This window comes from Meles meles, chromosome 7 (assembly GCF_922984935.1).
Source record: "Meles meles chromosome 7, mMelMel3.1 paternal haplotype, whole genome shotgun sequence".
NCBI classification, from domain to species: domain Eukaryota; kingdom Metazoa; phylum Chordata; class Mammalia; order Carnivora; family Mustelidae; genus Meles; species Meles meles.
The window spans coordinates 124,242,523-124,258,851 of record NC_060072.1 but is presented as its reverse complement, the minus strand read 5'-3'; the positions used below and the strand labels follow the sequence as shown (position 1 = coordinate 124,258,851).

Below are 16,329 nucleotides of genomic sequence, written 5' to 3'. Positions count from 1 at the left end.
TTGGCAGTTTTTAAAAGAAGATGCTCCAAAACCCATCAAGTGGTCAATCTTGGAGTCAGGCAGTGGTTACGGTGGTCTCCAGCCTTAAGACCCTCTTTCTCTCCCAACAGTTTGCAAAGCCAACACCAGATTAGTCACCTCAGCCTTGGGCTCCAGAAGACAACCTTCCACTTTGTCGTAGGTGGATGGGATTTCTAACTCTGGGCCACCTTTCAGTGTGGTCTGCAGTGCTCAAGGCCTGGACCTTTTGCCTCCTGCAGACCCATTTAGCTGCCACTCCAGAAATCTCCACAAAGGCCAATTCATACAGAGCTTCTTGAGGGTAAATACAACATTCCCATCAGGGGACAAGAAGAGAGCAGAGAATGTCTATAGACTACATGCTGGTAGGCAGGCATATGAAGAACTTCTTTATCTGGATCTCCAAGACAGTGGTATTGTGTGGGAGCTTTGCTGTAAGATATTGGTTTACTACAACCAAATCCCATCAGAATCTGTGGCAACCTTCACTCCCAAGGAACCAGGGAGCTACTCTTCACATTGTTTCTGCCAGGCAAGGACAACAATAAGAACAAAATTGCAAAGGTAAAGAAGTGGAAACAAAGTAATTTGCAATGACATATTTCCACCATGGAGAATCTCTTCTTTACTCAATGGATCTATTTAATGGAATTAAAATTTTGACACAAGTCATGAAAATTCTCTTCGGATCAAGACATCATTATGCTTCACAGAGGGTTATTCCACAACAGTGTGAGAGTGATCTTGGAGATAGAAGCCCAATGCATCTCTTGACAAATCAGAAGAAATATGGATAGCATGAGGTCTACAGTTTATAAAGACCTCACTCTTTCCCTTCTCCAGATAACCTCCAGCAACGGCCCTGATGAACATGCTTCACAAGAGTGGCAGTTACCACTTTGTGGGATGTGATATCTCCACATGTGGATCAGTTTGGATTTTCTTCGTTAGGGCAGGCACAAAATTATTCCCTTTCCCAGTGTTTGGGCTGCTCCAGGCCAAAGCCAGCCAGGATACTAAAACCTTGTTCATCAAAGCATCCTAGCTGTGAGCACCAAGGTCAGGGCCTTGATCATTGCCCTGAGCAAAGAAAAATGATTTCCTCTCTTGAGTCAGGAATCAGAAAGGCTAGAGCCAGGGGTACAATCACCAGAGACACTAATAAAGCTGAAAATTATCTCCTCATTGGCATTAACAAGTATTAGAATAATTCTGCCTTTCATTTTCTTAAAATATGGTCAAATTTAAGCCCTTTAGGCTCAGCTGATCTGGGAAAAGCCTTTTTTCAAAAAAAAGTTACAGAATAGCTTTGGATGTTGCCCTGAGTCCTTTTAATAATGTGTTAAAAGGGCACCTGGGTGGTACAGTTGGTTGAGCATCTGACTCTTGACCTTGGCTCAGGTCACGATCTCCAGGTCCTGAGATCAAACCCCTAGTGGGGTTCCACGCCCAGTGGAGAATCTGCTTGAGATTCTTTCTCTCCCTCTTCTTCTGCCCCTCCCACTGCTCACATGCTATAAATCAATCAATCAATCAATCAATCCATCCATCAAATTGTGAAAAAATAATCTGTTGAAAACATTGCTTTAGCAAAACAGAGAAGATAGATAGTGGCTCCTGTTCATTCCATTAACAAGCTTCCATCCCGGGGTTTCATGCAGAAGAAAGCGTCCCAGCTCCAATCACTGCAGTCACTGTAGAGCAGTAGAGATTGTAAAGTTCGGTTGTGTCTTATGCAAATATTGTAATTATTTCAGCACATGCATTGAGGAAAGTGAGTCATAATTTGTGCGTCTGCCAGGATACATCAATGCTGGTGACCCAGAAGGTCTAAAGGGCTACAGCATTTGATTAGTAAACTTGAAAGTATGTTTCAGTGATCCAACTTACTAAAATAGCATTTCTTTATACTTCTGCCATAAACATCTCTTAGTAAATTTGTTTAAAATGTAGAAATCACCCTAAGACATGGTAAAACGTGTTTAGTATATAACAGTGGCGCTGACTGTGGGTGTTAAAAGAGGGAATACACATGCACCGCTGAACTGAGGAATACTTTACGAAGGCACTGGCCTTTGAACACCTTGAAAAAGTAGCACAATTTCAGCAGGAAGATGTCAAGGGGAGAAATCCCCTCAGACTTTGCGCACATGGAGTGGAAAAGGCAGGTGGATGCTAGGAAGGGACAAAGCGTGCGGCTTTGTAAGGCTGTAGCAGAACTCCCATAAGGTTGTAACAGCAGGAACAGAGCTCGCCGCCTGACCGGTAAAGGCATCACTGAAATTAAGCTATTAGACAAGAGGGAGGCATTGAAAGTTCTGGAAGAGAGAAGTATTGCGGTGAAAAAGCAGTGTTTTGTGAAGACAAGGGTGGCGGCTTTATTACTTTATGAGGACTGCCAGAACAAAGTATGTAAGTGGCTGGCTTAAAGCAATACAAGTTTATTCTCTCATAATTATGGAGGCTGGAGGTGTGGAACCAAGGCGTCAACAAGGCCGCGCTCCCTCTGAAGGCTCTCGGGGAGAACTCAATGTGTGGCTGTCTTACAGCTTCTCCTGCTTGCAGGCAATCTTTGGCATTCCCTGGCTTGTAGACTCCACTCCCATCTCTGTCTCTGCCTTTGCATGGTGTTCTCTGTGTGACAATGTCTCCCTGTCAAATTTGTCTCTTCTTCTTCTTCTTTTTTTTTTTTTGTTATAACAATTTTACTTTGACCATATCAAATGATGGATGAAGACGAAGTTATCTGGTCTGATGGATATGGTGCTATGCAAAGGTGCAATGCTCCATACTTTCTTTCTTTCTTCTTTTTTTTTATTGTTCAGTTAGCTACTATATAGTACATGATTAATTTTTGACGAAGCATTCAATGATTCATTGGTTATGTATAACACCAGTGCTCATCACATCATGTGCCCTCCTTAATGCCCATCACCCTATTACTCCCTCCCCCCATGCTCCTCCCTTCTGAAGTCCTCAGTTTGTTTCCTAGGGTCCACAATCTCTCATGGTTCATCTCCCCCTCTGATTTCTCCCCTTCAGACTTCCCTTTCTTCCCCTATGGTCCTCCGTGCTATTGTTTATATTCCACATATGAGTGAAACCATACGATAATTGTCTTTCTCTGCTTGACTTACTTCACTTAACATAATCCCCTCCATGTCGATGCAAATGGTGGGTATTCATCCTTTCTTGTGCCTATTTCATAGTATATATGAGCCATATCTTCTTTTTTTTTTTAAGATTGTATTTATCAGAGAGAGAGAGATCACAAGTAGGCAGAGTAGCAGGTGGGGGGGGGGGCAGCAAGCTCTCAGAGCAGAGAGCCTGATGTGGGGCTCAATCCCAGGACCCTGGGATCATGACCCGAGCCAGAGGCAGAGGCTCAACCCATTGAGCCACCCAGGCACCCCTGAACCATATCTTCTTTATCCATCTATCTGGTGGAGGGCATCTTCGCTCCTTCCACAGCATGGCTATTGTGGACATTGCTGCTATGAATATTGGGGTGTATGTTCCCCTTCCTTTCCCTACATCTGTATCTTTGGGGTAAGTACCTGTACCTAGTAGTACAATTGCAGGGTGATAGGATAGCTCCATTTTTTAATTTTTTGAGGGATTTCCACACAGTTTTCCAAAGTGGCTGCACCAACTTGCATTCCCACCAACAGTGTAAGAGGGTTCCCCTTTCTCCACATCCTCTCCAACATTTGTTGTTTACTGTCTTGTTAATTTTGGCCATTCTAACTGGTGTAAGGTAGTATCTCAATGTGGTTTTGATTTGAATTTCCCTGATGGCTAATGATGATGAACATTTTTTCATGTGTCTGTTAGCCATTTGCCTCTTCTAATAAGGACACCAGTGAATTTAGGGCTTGCTCTAATACCACTTGGTCTCATCTTGACTAATGTCCGCAATGACTCTGTTTCCGAATGTTTTCACATCCACGGGTTCCTGGTGGACATGAATTTGAGGGTGGACACTATTCAACCCAGTTAAGTAGCCAAATGTAGGAAGAATTAGTATGGGGAGAGCCTTGCGACAGAGAGATCAATGAGGAATCCAAAGCAGCCAATAAAACAATGAATCTCCAAGATGGTACCAACCCTGGGGACAGAGATTAGACAGAATGTAAAAGGCAGAGTTGGTGTCCTCGGGTGACTAGTTGGAAATGGGGAGAAGGGGAGTTAAAGGTAACCCAAGGTGGGGGTCAGGCACCTGAGTGAGTGGTGGTGTCATCAACGTGGATCACCAAGTAGAAAACCACAGCTTGTTTAGTGAGAATTAGTTTGATTTTATGTTTTATTGTGTAATCTTGGCAAAAGACGTAGCTGTGTGTGGCTGAGACAGTGGGGCATTTGAGGCCAGAGTGCTGGACAGGGGTTAGGACAGGTAATGGGGATTAGGAATAATGCAGCCGAAGGAGGTAGAGAAATTATCATCAGAGTGGATAAAGTTCCAGATAGCAAGGGGATGCAGGGGGAAGGCAGAAGATAGGACTGGGGAGAAGAGCTTAATTGCACATCAGAGGAGAAGAAGGGGGGGGTGAAAAAGGCAGTGGGAGAATTTAGGAGACCAGTTGGCAAGATGTGAGGTGCAAAAGAGAAGGGAAAAAATAGTTTTATGGCTGAAGCTTGTGATTTAATCCTCTGCTAAAACATAAATGTATATTCTCAGACAATTCCTTTGAGTATTACCTTTGTATCCACATAGCACAATAAATCTAAGAATTTCTTCACAAAATAACATAGAATATATGGTGGAAATGACCCATTAAAAAGAAAATCTGTCAGAAAGAGATTTGCATTCAGTCCTCAGCAACTTCAGTATTATACGTTCAAATTTTTTGATTAAGAAAACATTCTTTTCAAAGTGCAGACAGATGACATGGTAACATGTTGCAAGTAAAAGTGTCCTTTTAAAAAAAGTTTTCTAAGTCTTGTCCTATTTTGAAAATCTTCAAGATTTTCAGTGTTTTTGAACTTCATGTAAGTATAAACACAATATATGTATACTTTTGTGTCTAGCTTCCACCACTCAAAACTATATTCATAAGATTTACCCATGTTCTTGAATGTAGCAGAGGTTCATTTAGCTTTATTGATATATTTTATCCTGTTACATGATGACTCAATATGAATATACTATATATTTTTCTCTTCTACTTCTAATGGGCATTTGAATTATTTTCATTTTGGAGCACTTATGAATAATACTGCTCTGAAAATCCCTGACATATCTTTAAGTGCTCATATAGACACATTTATTTTGGGTATATATCTAGATTTGGGACTTATTTACAAATGTTCCTAATTTTAAGTCTTGTTTAACAAAATAGCTAAGGTAGGAAGATGGTGATGTGTTTCCCTTTAGGTGCAGAAAACTAATGGGTAAACAGACAAAAGAACTTCCAGTTAGTTGGAATTTTAGGATGGAAAATTAATCTGTAAATAAAGTGTTGAAATTTGGGGAATGCTACAGCAAAGCAAGGCTTTTTGAAGAACGTCGTAAGAAAGGCTTTTTGAAAACATCAGAAGGAAGCTGTTAGGCTTCCTTAAGAAGCAGCTCTGAAAAACTGGAAGGACAGAAAGAGCTCTGTTCCATTTGGAGAAAGAAGAAGTGTTCTAATTGCCCAATTTCAGCATCAAAACAAAACAAAACAAAATAAAAAAAGGAATCAAGTGTAACTCCATATACTCCATGACTTTTTCAAAGTACTGCAAGTTGCTGTTTTAAAAGCTTAATTATGATAAGTCATTTTGCTTTCTCGCAAGGGAGTCATGTAATTCCTTTAATTAAGAGGAAGCAAAAACAGTTATTCCACTCTGAAGGCCTGGTGCCTGCTTCTTCTAAGCCCAGAGAAGTGTAATTATATAGGCTTGTTGGTGAGACATCTTGCCATTCCCTCTTCTCACACTCCATGCATTTCTGTCTCCACCACCTTCCCATCAACACCTCGTTAAAGGAAACACCTGCACGAGGAAGACAGAACTGCTGTATCCCATCTCCTGCTCACCTCAATGCCTGTGAAGAACGTATTTTCAGAGAGCAAAAAGGAGACGCCTGAATTAATCTGTTTTGTCTGAGCAGTCCACAGTCCTCTTAACCAGGGGTGGAAGCAAGAGCACAGGAGATAGATAATAGATAGAACATCTGGACTCGGGCCACTAGTTTCACACTGGCCTTAGGCAGCCAGGCCAACTGAGGTCAAGGCCCCGAGGGCCTGTTCCCTCATCTCCAGTCCCAGATGAACATTATACTCCTCCCCACAACTTCAAGAATTACATCACTGTATGTTCTTTGCTCCAACATTCACTTCAACTAAATTCCTTTGGTACCATTATTGACTCTCTCCATGACACAATGGAGATGCTATTAAGAGTATCTTATAAATGGATACCAGATACTTTCCAGTCACCCCCACCCCCCACACACACTTTTTAACCAGCTCTGCTTCCTCACGAGAGCTCTCTGTGTTTCATTCAACAGAAGAATGATTTTCTCTCAGAGACAGGGGACAAGTGATTGCTCACAAAACTAGAATGTCGTTCACACACAGGGCCAGTGTATCATTGTATCAGATTCCAGGGCCAGGAGACTTGAGCTTGTGTTCAGATGGCACCATTGAACTGGCTGTGTGACTGTGACCACGTGACTTAACCTTTCTGTTCCTGAGCTTCTCCATCTGTGAAATGGGATAGAATGGGATAACCACTTAATTGGGCTACTGTGAGAATTAAATAAGTTTGTATTTATAAGCCACTTAAAATAGTGCCCGGTACAGACCAAAGATTAGATAGGTGATAGGTGGGTAGGTAGATAATAGATGAAAGATGAGCAAGGGAGCAAGCAATCTAGCTCTTACATCTTACTTAGAAATTAGAAATGCAAATCCTTAGATGTGAAATACCTGCTCCACCAGTAGTCTATACAATATCTACCCCTTTGTGAGCAAAAAGGATATTATTAAACAACAGTAGATGTAAATGGTCTAAGTACAGGTCATGTTCTATAAAATAGTCTAACAATTCATGAGTCTAACCATTTCCAGTCACAGAATTCATAGCTTAGGGTTGGCAGTGTATGACAAAATCACTACAGCCTCAATGCAAATTTGATAGAAAACAAGCTCGATAAGTATTTAATATGTTAAAATTAAGTTAATGAATTAAATTATTTAGCGTGTTGGCTGCTGTTCTGTAATGATTTCTTACACATCCAAGAAACCCATGGCGTCTACACTGTCCCTTTCAAAAATGCCCAAGAATTGGTATCCTGAAGGTCAACGTTTATGATCATTTTTCCAAGCACAGCTCATGACCTGGAGAATTAGTGAGACAGTAGGATCATCCTTGCCAATAAAAGTAATGGGTAGCAGGTCTGCTTAGCAAAGCCACAGGGAACCTGCAACCACACTTAGAGGTGTTCATGCTCATGTATCTGGGCACACAGTGGAAATGTTGGGATCTTCACCACCTACACTGCTGATCCTCCATGAGATTAGCTTCAGAGTGTGGGAGATTCGCAACTGAGTAGCTGACAAATGTTATCAATTTCTTCCAGTCCACATCTCATCACGTGTCATGGTCCAAAGTCTCTCAAGAGTAAATCTTTTCATTGCTTTGATATCTCTTCTCAAGGCCGAAGGGAAATTCTACAAAGGAGACTATTTGGATGAATTACCCTTTGTTCTTGCTCAGTGTGGTTTTAATTTTCATTCATCCTAACAGGTGTGTTTGGGGGTATGTAATACAGAGATGCATAAGGGAACCATTAATAAAGATTCTCTTAAATTGCCTTTAAATGTGGACTTCGTGGGTAGATGGGTCTAACATCTTGCTGCTAATCATTAGTGTATGCCCATCATTGGAATGTTTATGAGACACAGCTGGACCCATTTGGATCAGTGATGCCTTGGTTTACAAAAGGGAATTAGTATTAGGGAATTTATGTGAAGAATATTTTCACTTATTAAAGAAGATTTTAAAGTCAAGTAAAATGTGGTGCTGTTTTTCACATCACATCGCCCAAGATTCAAAAGCTAGCTATCATACCCTGTGGCTGAGGGTGTCAGGAATCAGGCACTCTCTGTTTTGTGGGAGTATAAATTGGCACAAGCTCTACAGAGAGTAAAATTTACAATGTAATTTTTTTTAAATGCACATGACCTTTGAGCCAGCAATTCCCCTTCTAGAATTCTACCTTAAAAATATTTTGGCACCTGGGCAAAATGCATTTTCATGTTGCCTTAGCAACCGTGCAAATACCCATTAATAGGGGATAGGTTAAATGAAAATTTCCAGACGATGAAATACTATTTACAGTTGTAAATGATTATAACATACATATTACATATACGTATAGCATACACAAATGGTAATATTTTATGCCTGAATCTGATTAGAACATCTCCGGAAATAGTAAAGGTGGTTGTTTCTAAGGGGAACTGGGTGGCTATAACTCAGAGGTGTAAAAGAGACTAACTTTTTATCTGTATTCTCTTATTAATTTTTAATTTTATATCATCTGCATATACTACCTATTCTAAACCATCAACAAAACAAGTTTCAAAAAAGAGGGCCTCCCGTCTTGTGGACAGAAATCAGGTTGCTCCCTCCCAGGCTCTTGCTTAGAGAAGAATCTTCATCATGGTGAGGCGTGTAGCTCCCAGAGCGCGCTGCTGGTTCCAGAACAAGCCTGCAAGGACGTGTTTGGATCGAGAAATGAAATAAGCATCACTCCACTCTCCCTTGGTCTGGCTTCGTCCCTATTCCACGCTTCTCAGGGTGAAGGCAGTGTTTATATAGGCTTTCCCTTCTGCCTTGCTGAGGTTGTTCTCAGTGCGAAGAGAGCTGGTGAGAGGTTAAATCACATGGGTCTGTCTCCAGTGATTTGCCCATCAGTTCGCTCCTGCGTGTCTTTGGTCTGTTTAGGTAGCAATGAGGATGTACTAAAAACTGGAGATGAAGCCACAGGCGTCAGAGCTGAATCGCAGCTGAAGATCCTCCCATCTCTGGTTCCAGCCCCAGTCCCTGACCCACACAGGACTAAAATAAAGTTCTTAGAACATGGCAGAAAATGCACACAGACAGCAGACAGACTTGGCCATCCAGTAGACTTCCTTCCACTTTAAAATTTAAGATGATATCTCCTTCATTTTTGCTGTGTTGAAATGTCTTTTCTTAAATAAAATCATGGTGATGGCAGATGATAATTGGCTTGTTCTTGTTACTTCAGGTTTTTTTAATGCCTCAGCTTCGCATATTGGCAATCCCAGCTTGGTCCCCTAGTATTTAACTTGATGTGCACACGGTACTGTACTGTAATCCCAACCTCTAGAAACCTTTGTCTAATCTCTGCCTGGAACTGGACCCACAAAGAACCTGAGCCAAAGAGGCTCAGATCCTCAAGTCAGACTGGGGATGCCAGCGTCACTCCTGCCTCAGCTGTCCTGGGACAGCCTTCCAGTATGGGGAAGAATATGCACTGCGCTGTCCTCCCTGTGCCTGGAACTTCCAGTTCCAACCAGCAAGCCCACTGGTAACCATGTAGAAAGCAACTTACAGCAAATCCTGGCTATTTGTGAAGCAATCCCATGGAATAAATTCTTGGGTCATTCACTCTCCATCTTAAGCCAAAGGTCTTTATGTTAAAAGTGAGAGAAGCAATACTAATTATGGAGAAAGCCCTAATAATGTGGGGTAAAGCAAGTAAAACTTCCATATTTGTGTATCATAATTCATAATATACTCAATACAGCATTATTACTAAAGTTTCACCCTTCAGTGCCCTGTTTTCTTGATGTGACTAGTGCATTTTTTTATCTTACCATATTTTGGAAAAGATGCATTCTACTCTGATCAGTGCACAGATTCAGAGAGCAGCAGAACTCTAAGACACCTGAATGTTTTGGACTCCATTTTACGACTGAAGAGGATCAGTGAAGAGCTCCTGTGTGCACCTGCCTTACAGGCTCATCTCCCTGCTATGAAATCACCCCAGGAACTGTAGTTATTGTGGAAATGTCAGAGAACCTATGATGCAGTGAGGCCTCCCGAGGAAGACGTTAAGGCCCATCTCTGGAGCAGTACTGCCGTGACGAGATACATTCACATCATTTCAAGTCCTTCTTTCATCCGGGTTCATGCTCTAGCTAACCTTGACCAGGGGTTGTCAATTGCAGCTGAAGCTTAGGTTTTTCTCATTGATTAGGGCTGTGAGGTGTGGGTAGAGGCCACCCAAAGCCTGAGATCCATACCTTCAGAGTATTTCTAACAAAAATATTTATTTTGTTGTTTTGTGGAAGCTTCATTTTCTCAGTGATGGGATTAGATCAATCAAACAAGGGTAAATTTAAGAGTCATCTTCCCCCTGCACGTCTTTGGCCAGCTATACCCAGAATGCCCTTCCAGGTTCTGGAGTGGAAAACACAGGGCTGTGCCAAAGGAAGGATGAAGCAACAGTTAGGATCTCGTGTCTCAGGATTCTGATCACCTGTGAGCTCTTAAAGAGTCTCACTCATGTGATGCCAGCCTGCCACAGCCAACTCACTTGCCCAGCTGTCTCCTCTACAGCTTGAGGAGTAAGGCCAGGGCATGCAAGATACAATGCAGGCATTTTGATGAGCCCCTGGGAAAGTGAAAATGGAAAGTCAAGATCAAGTGCCATAGCTTCCTGGCCTATCCTTAGTGGAGGACCGTAGGGTCCAAATGGAAAAATATTGAAGTTACACTAGATGCCTCTTGCTATTCAAGGACATAGTATCTCAAGAATATACCGGAGATGTGGAGATATTCAGCTCCATTCCAGGCCTGTCTGGTAATCATTACAGCCTCTCAAATCACACTTGAGTTGGTCTGGAGCAATAGGCTACTATGTTGCTAAGACTGGTTAGGATATGCCAAACACCATTCTCTTCTGCCCAAACATACACAGCCATATTTCCTTCTGTTCAGATCCTTCTCTTTCCTGTTACCACTGGTCAAGCCCAGAGAGGCTGTCCCCAAACAACAAAAGAGAAGGAGGCAGACCACCACACTGATATCATGGGGAGCAGGCTGATGTCAGTTTGTGTTTGGACCGGTTGTGTTGACAGCGATTAAGTGATCAATTCACCATGTTTTCTGTGTAGTTGCATTGTACAAAGACTTCTGTGTCTACTCGTATGTGTTATTTCATTATAGATTATTTTATTGCATCTTTACATAGCAGAGTTGTGTTGATATTTTTTAAATAATATGTGTAGGCAGGTTACATTATCCATGATTTCACTTGAGGACAGTAAGGGACATTATGAAAGATTCATTATAACAAAAGGCCATTGTCTCTGAAAGGATTAAGAGTCATTGATCATTCTAAAGCAACATGAGGAAGGCTTTTGGGGAGAGAAGACCCAATCTAAGTCAGAGTTACTCAAAATGGATGGTTGTTCTCTTACCACCAGCAGACTCACTCATTTGGGCAATGATATAACTGAGCCAACTTGTCACTCATAGGTCCCCACAGAGGAACATATGTAACAGTAGTGTCTCAGTCTGTTCAGGGTATTATAACAATATACAATAGACTGGTGGCTTACAAGTAACAGAAACTTACTTTTTATAGTTCTGGAGGCTGGGAAGTTCAAGATCAAGCGCTGTCCCATTCAGTGTCTGGTGAGGTCCTACTTCCTGCTTTATAGTCCTATCACTTCTTGATTTGTAGACAACCGTCTTTTAGCTGTGACCTCACATGGCAGTTGGAAAGGATGAGGGAGCTCTCTGGGCCCTCTTTTATAAGGACACTAATTCCTTTCATGAGGGCTACCCCCTTCATGACCTAATCACCTCCCTGCATCCTCACCGCAAAATACCCTCACACTGGGCATTAGGTTTTCTGCCTGTGAGTTTCATGGGGTACCTACATGTTCGGTCCCCAGCAACTAGCAACCATCATGTAGTTCCTATTGCATATCTTCTTATTTCAGACTAGTTCTAAGCACTTTACCTTTATCATGTGCATTCTCAAAACAAACCTGGAAGGCATGGAAATCTTTTAAATCCCATGCAACTTTTATAGATGAGAAAAAAGTCATCAAAAACATCCGTAAAAAAATTGGGAGAATGTGGTAAGGGTCTGTTTCCAAAACCTGCATTTGAACTCTGGAAAGCGAGGTGTCTGGAAAACATAGGTGGTAGAGCTGAGGTGATTGTTCTTGGCATATCTCCACCATGCCACATTGGTGCTGATTTCAGAACCCCCATAAGCCTCCTTTACTCCAAGTGGTAGACCATGTGACAGGTGGCAAGAATGAGAGATCAGGCGAGTTATTATGTGTTTCTCTCCATCATGAGCCCAGGGCATTACTGCATGTGACTGACACGAATTTCACCGCCTGTTGGCTTTGAAAGTCTTGAAATTCTTCCTTGTGACTAGGCGGGGGATGCGGGTGGGAGAGATAGGGGGAGTGGAGTGGGGGACAGATATAGAGGAATAGAGCCTTTGTACTTGTCAGAGAGGCTGTCAAAATTGAAAATGCATTGTGAGCAGCGAAGACAAGGTTGGTTGTGTTAGCCATCTGACACCAACACGGGAAGGATGGGCAGACACAGAGAGCATGGTCTGCTGATACCCCAGCCCTGACTCACTGCTGTGCCAGCCAGCCGGGGGCCCTATAGAAACAAACCTTTAAATTCCCATGTCTGTCGTCTGAGAGACAGCCAGAGCAGACAGGAGAACCTTTATAACTAGCCCCAGACAGGCAACTGTCTGTTAGGGCAAGCAGAAGAGTCTGGTTTACTTAAACAAGAATGATTTCTTTAAAAACCTTCCCTTTCTGGTTTTAAGGTGAGACAGAAGCTTGACAGGCAAGGTCATCAATAGGACATTAATGTTAGTTGCTTTTACACATATTGTTGGGGTTGTTTTATATTATAAACTGGGTTCGTGGGACATAAGTGAGTGATCAAAATAAGAGTCAGTGATTTTGCCTTTAAAAAAATCTCAGTAATTATATGATCATTGGTTCAAATTTCTGCTTAGATTCACCAGTTGAGGCATTAAAATGGTTACTAGGTTATCTCAGTGACCAATTTTGATTGACCTGATGGTGGTCTGATCCATTGCTTTGTACCTGATCTTTAAATAAATGGTCTTTAAATAAATAAATAGAAAAACCACTGCTCTAAGACTTTTCCAGGAAAACATTTTTGCCTATTCAATTGCCTACTGCCTTGGGTTTGCTCATCATTGTACTTAATAGAAATTGTTTGATATGAATTGGACTATGATCTAGTTGAGCCACGGACCTTACCTCCATCAAGACTCATGCTTTTGAAGTAGACAGTTCATTTTCAGGGCTGCAGAAAACACAGTACTCTCTAGAAGGATGGTTTGCCCACAGCTCCCCTGGAGAAATTGAGGGAGACTGTCTACCTGGCTGTACAGGGAATTCAGCCAAATCCCCACCTTCCACAGATTTCCCTTTTATTGAGTTCTATCACCAAAATGTTGAACTTCCTAGAGGGAGTTTTTCATAGACAAGGAAGAAGAAAATGGTCACCCAAGATTTAAACAGGAAGAGACTTGAGATTTAAAAACCATACACACAAATGTTATTATTCAAGTTGCAGAACAAATTCTAGCATTTGTCTCCTGTATCAGGTGTGTTGCTGACTCATATTCACCACCGTGCGGGCAGGGTGGTGCGTGTCAGATCCTTCTCGGGTGACCCAGAAGCTTTGATCGATGGTTAAAGAGTGTGTGTGTGTGTGTGTGTGTGTGTGTGTTGTTTTTTTCTCAAATGAGACTTACACTATCAAAGGCATGTCTTTGAGATGGTATCAGGATCCTGTGTTGTGAATCTTGAGACCTTGGTTGCCACCTTCTCAAACGGTCTTTGGGGCTCAGACCTCTAGCCTCCATCACCGCCCCCTGCCATACCTCTGCACTTAATTGCTGTAAATCCATCAGGGGGTGGACTCTGCATCTCACTTATTCTTGCTCATGTCTTTCCCATAGGGTGGGGGTGACGTTCTTCCTTCCCCCTTTATCAGTGAGCCCTCCCTAACCCCCCACGTCCCAGAGAAAGTGGCCTTGACAGGGAGATATACCCTTTTTTTATAACCTCAAAAAAGGGTAGTATAGAATAGTACCAGCACATCTTGCCATGTCTTCTCAAGACTGTAAAGTCTTGAAGAAAGAGCTGTGCCTTCATCTTAGCAGCACCAGCCACCCATTATCCCACCCTCTGTGCCAGGTGCTGAGTACGTTTTTGTAGAAAGGATGCATAAATGAATGAGCAAATAATTGTTCAGAGTTGACATTAGCATTAAGAAAACGAAAACTCTGTCATTAGCAAAAATATATATTCATTAGACAGAACAGAGTTACTTAAAAAAAGTTCCACTTCAATTTCCCAAAGCCATCCTTCACCAGCTTCTCATAAGCACTGATGCCAGTGAACTTGCCTTATAGTCCTGTATCAACAGTTTCCCTGCCTTAAGGCTGGTAGGGTCCTGCTGCCTCAAGGGTACCCACTTACTCCACATGCCTCGTTTCATCCACTAACTTTGGAATTCATAAAAAATGTCTCTTATGGATGACATCCAAAAACTACTACCAGTTTTCATCTTCTCTTCATGCTGACTCCCTTTTGGTCAATTTCTCCCCTTTGGAAACTGTTAAAGTCATTTTGTTCCTAAAAGTGGGATATTCTCAACACATCCTCCTCAGAGCCCTAGTTCCAGAATACTAACCACTTCCATGGCTCAAATTATGCAGTTTCTAGTCCATGAAGTTTGCTGTTCATATTCTAGAGAAGCCATTGTCTGCTGCTTAAGACCATGTAAACTCATTGCTGGGGCTGGGAGACTGCCGGCCTTAAAGGAAAAATATTCACTGTTCTCCATTGGTTCATGCCTTGTCCATCTCAGGAAGAAAATTAACGAAAGAAACAAGTATCCTTTTTACAAAATTCCAGACATTCGAAATACTTCATCCAAATTTAATTCATAAAGAGAGTGCATTTCAAAACCTGATTTTGAAAGCTCTCCTGAGATAGCCAAGAGGCCAGAACCAAACTGTATCTATGGACACACCTGTCTTCCCCAATAATCTTCCTGATTATGTGGCCGATTTTTCACCCAACGCTCTCTTTCCTGGTGAGAGAAGGCACCTGGATTTTTGAGTCTCTGCTGGAAAGCCATAGTTTTAACAAAACATGGCAACTGCATGGCAAGAAGTTGGCTTGTACTGGGTCTTTGTTGCTGGCATTGTTTTCTCTGGTCATTGCACCCGCTGCAGACATGGCAAATGCATTTGCTGATGGGAACTGCTGTGAGTATGAGTTCACCCATCCAGGAAATATATTTTCTGTATATTCTTGGCTATTGGAGCTATTCATCACAGCACAGCTGCCCCCTCCCTGGTGCCTTTGCCTAAACAGAAATGCTTGTCATGAAGTCACTCTCATTCCTCTACAAGAGGCCCCAAAACAGAATCAAAACCATAACTCAAAGAACATTTATGTACAATTTATGACCAACTGTCAAGCTAAACTACTCTGACAGACTCCAAATCTGCTTTAGAAATAATATGATGCTTTTTATCAATTTTTCTTTGTCCTTTATGGTTTCTTTGTTTAAATGTTAAATGCTGAATTAAGTGGGTCTATATCTCCTTTGGGAAAATAAAAATTCATGGAAAGATACTAAATTGGAGAGTTTCAGCTGTTCCCACTTTTAAGAGCTCTGATAAGAAGGGGAGAAGTTTTATCATAGAGCCTTTTTATATTTCCTCAACTTCACATGGGGCTCCCTCTTCTTTGGCATCAATATTGACTGTTAAGTGGTCACACCCTGTTTGGAGTTGGAGACCAGACTTTTCATGGATCATTCAGCTTGGAAATTGTTTAGGGAACAGGACAGCACTTACTTGTAGAGCAAGGCTGTTTTTGTTAGGAAAGTCACAGCAGGAATGGCCACTAAAAACTTGACGGACAAGTGTTCCTGAGAGATTTTCGCAGGCCTGAAGAATTGTCCAAAGCAGGGGTCTTTCTTAGGATATAAGATTTCAGCCTTATAAGGGAAAGCAGTTCTGACATATGCTATAACATAGATGAACCTTGTAGATAATATAGTGAAATAAGCCAGACACAAAAGGACTTGGTAAAAAAAACAAAACAAAACAAAAAAAACCTGTATATTTTCACTTATGTGAGGTGCTGAGACTAGTCAAATCCATAGAGACTGAAACTGGAATGGTGGGTGCCAGGGGCTGGGAAGAAGGGGGGCTGGCACTTTGTTTAATGGGTACAGGTTTCAGTTTTG

At 41.9% G+C, this 16,329-nt stretch overlaps 1 protein-coding gene across 3 annotated transcripts in view; it reads left to right on the top strand.

Moving 5' to 3' along the window:
* The window catches only part of FRMD4A (FERM domain containing 4A), a 607,066-nt gene that overhangs the window by 256,188 nt on the left and 334,549 nt on the right, over nt 1-16,329 (top strand). The gene's annotated exons all lie outside the window — the stretch shown is intronic.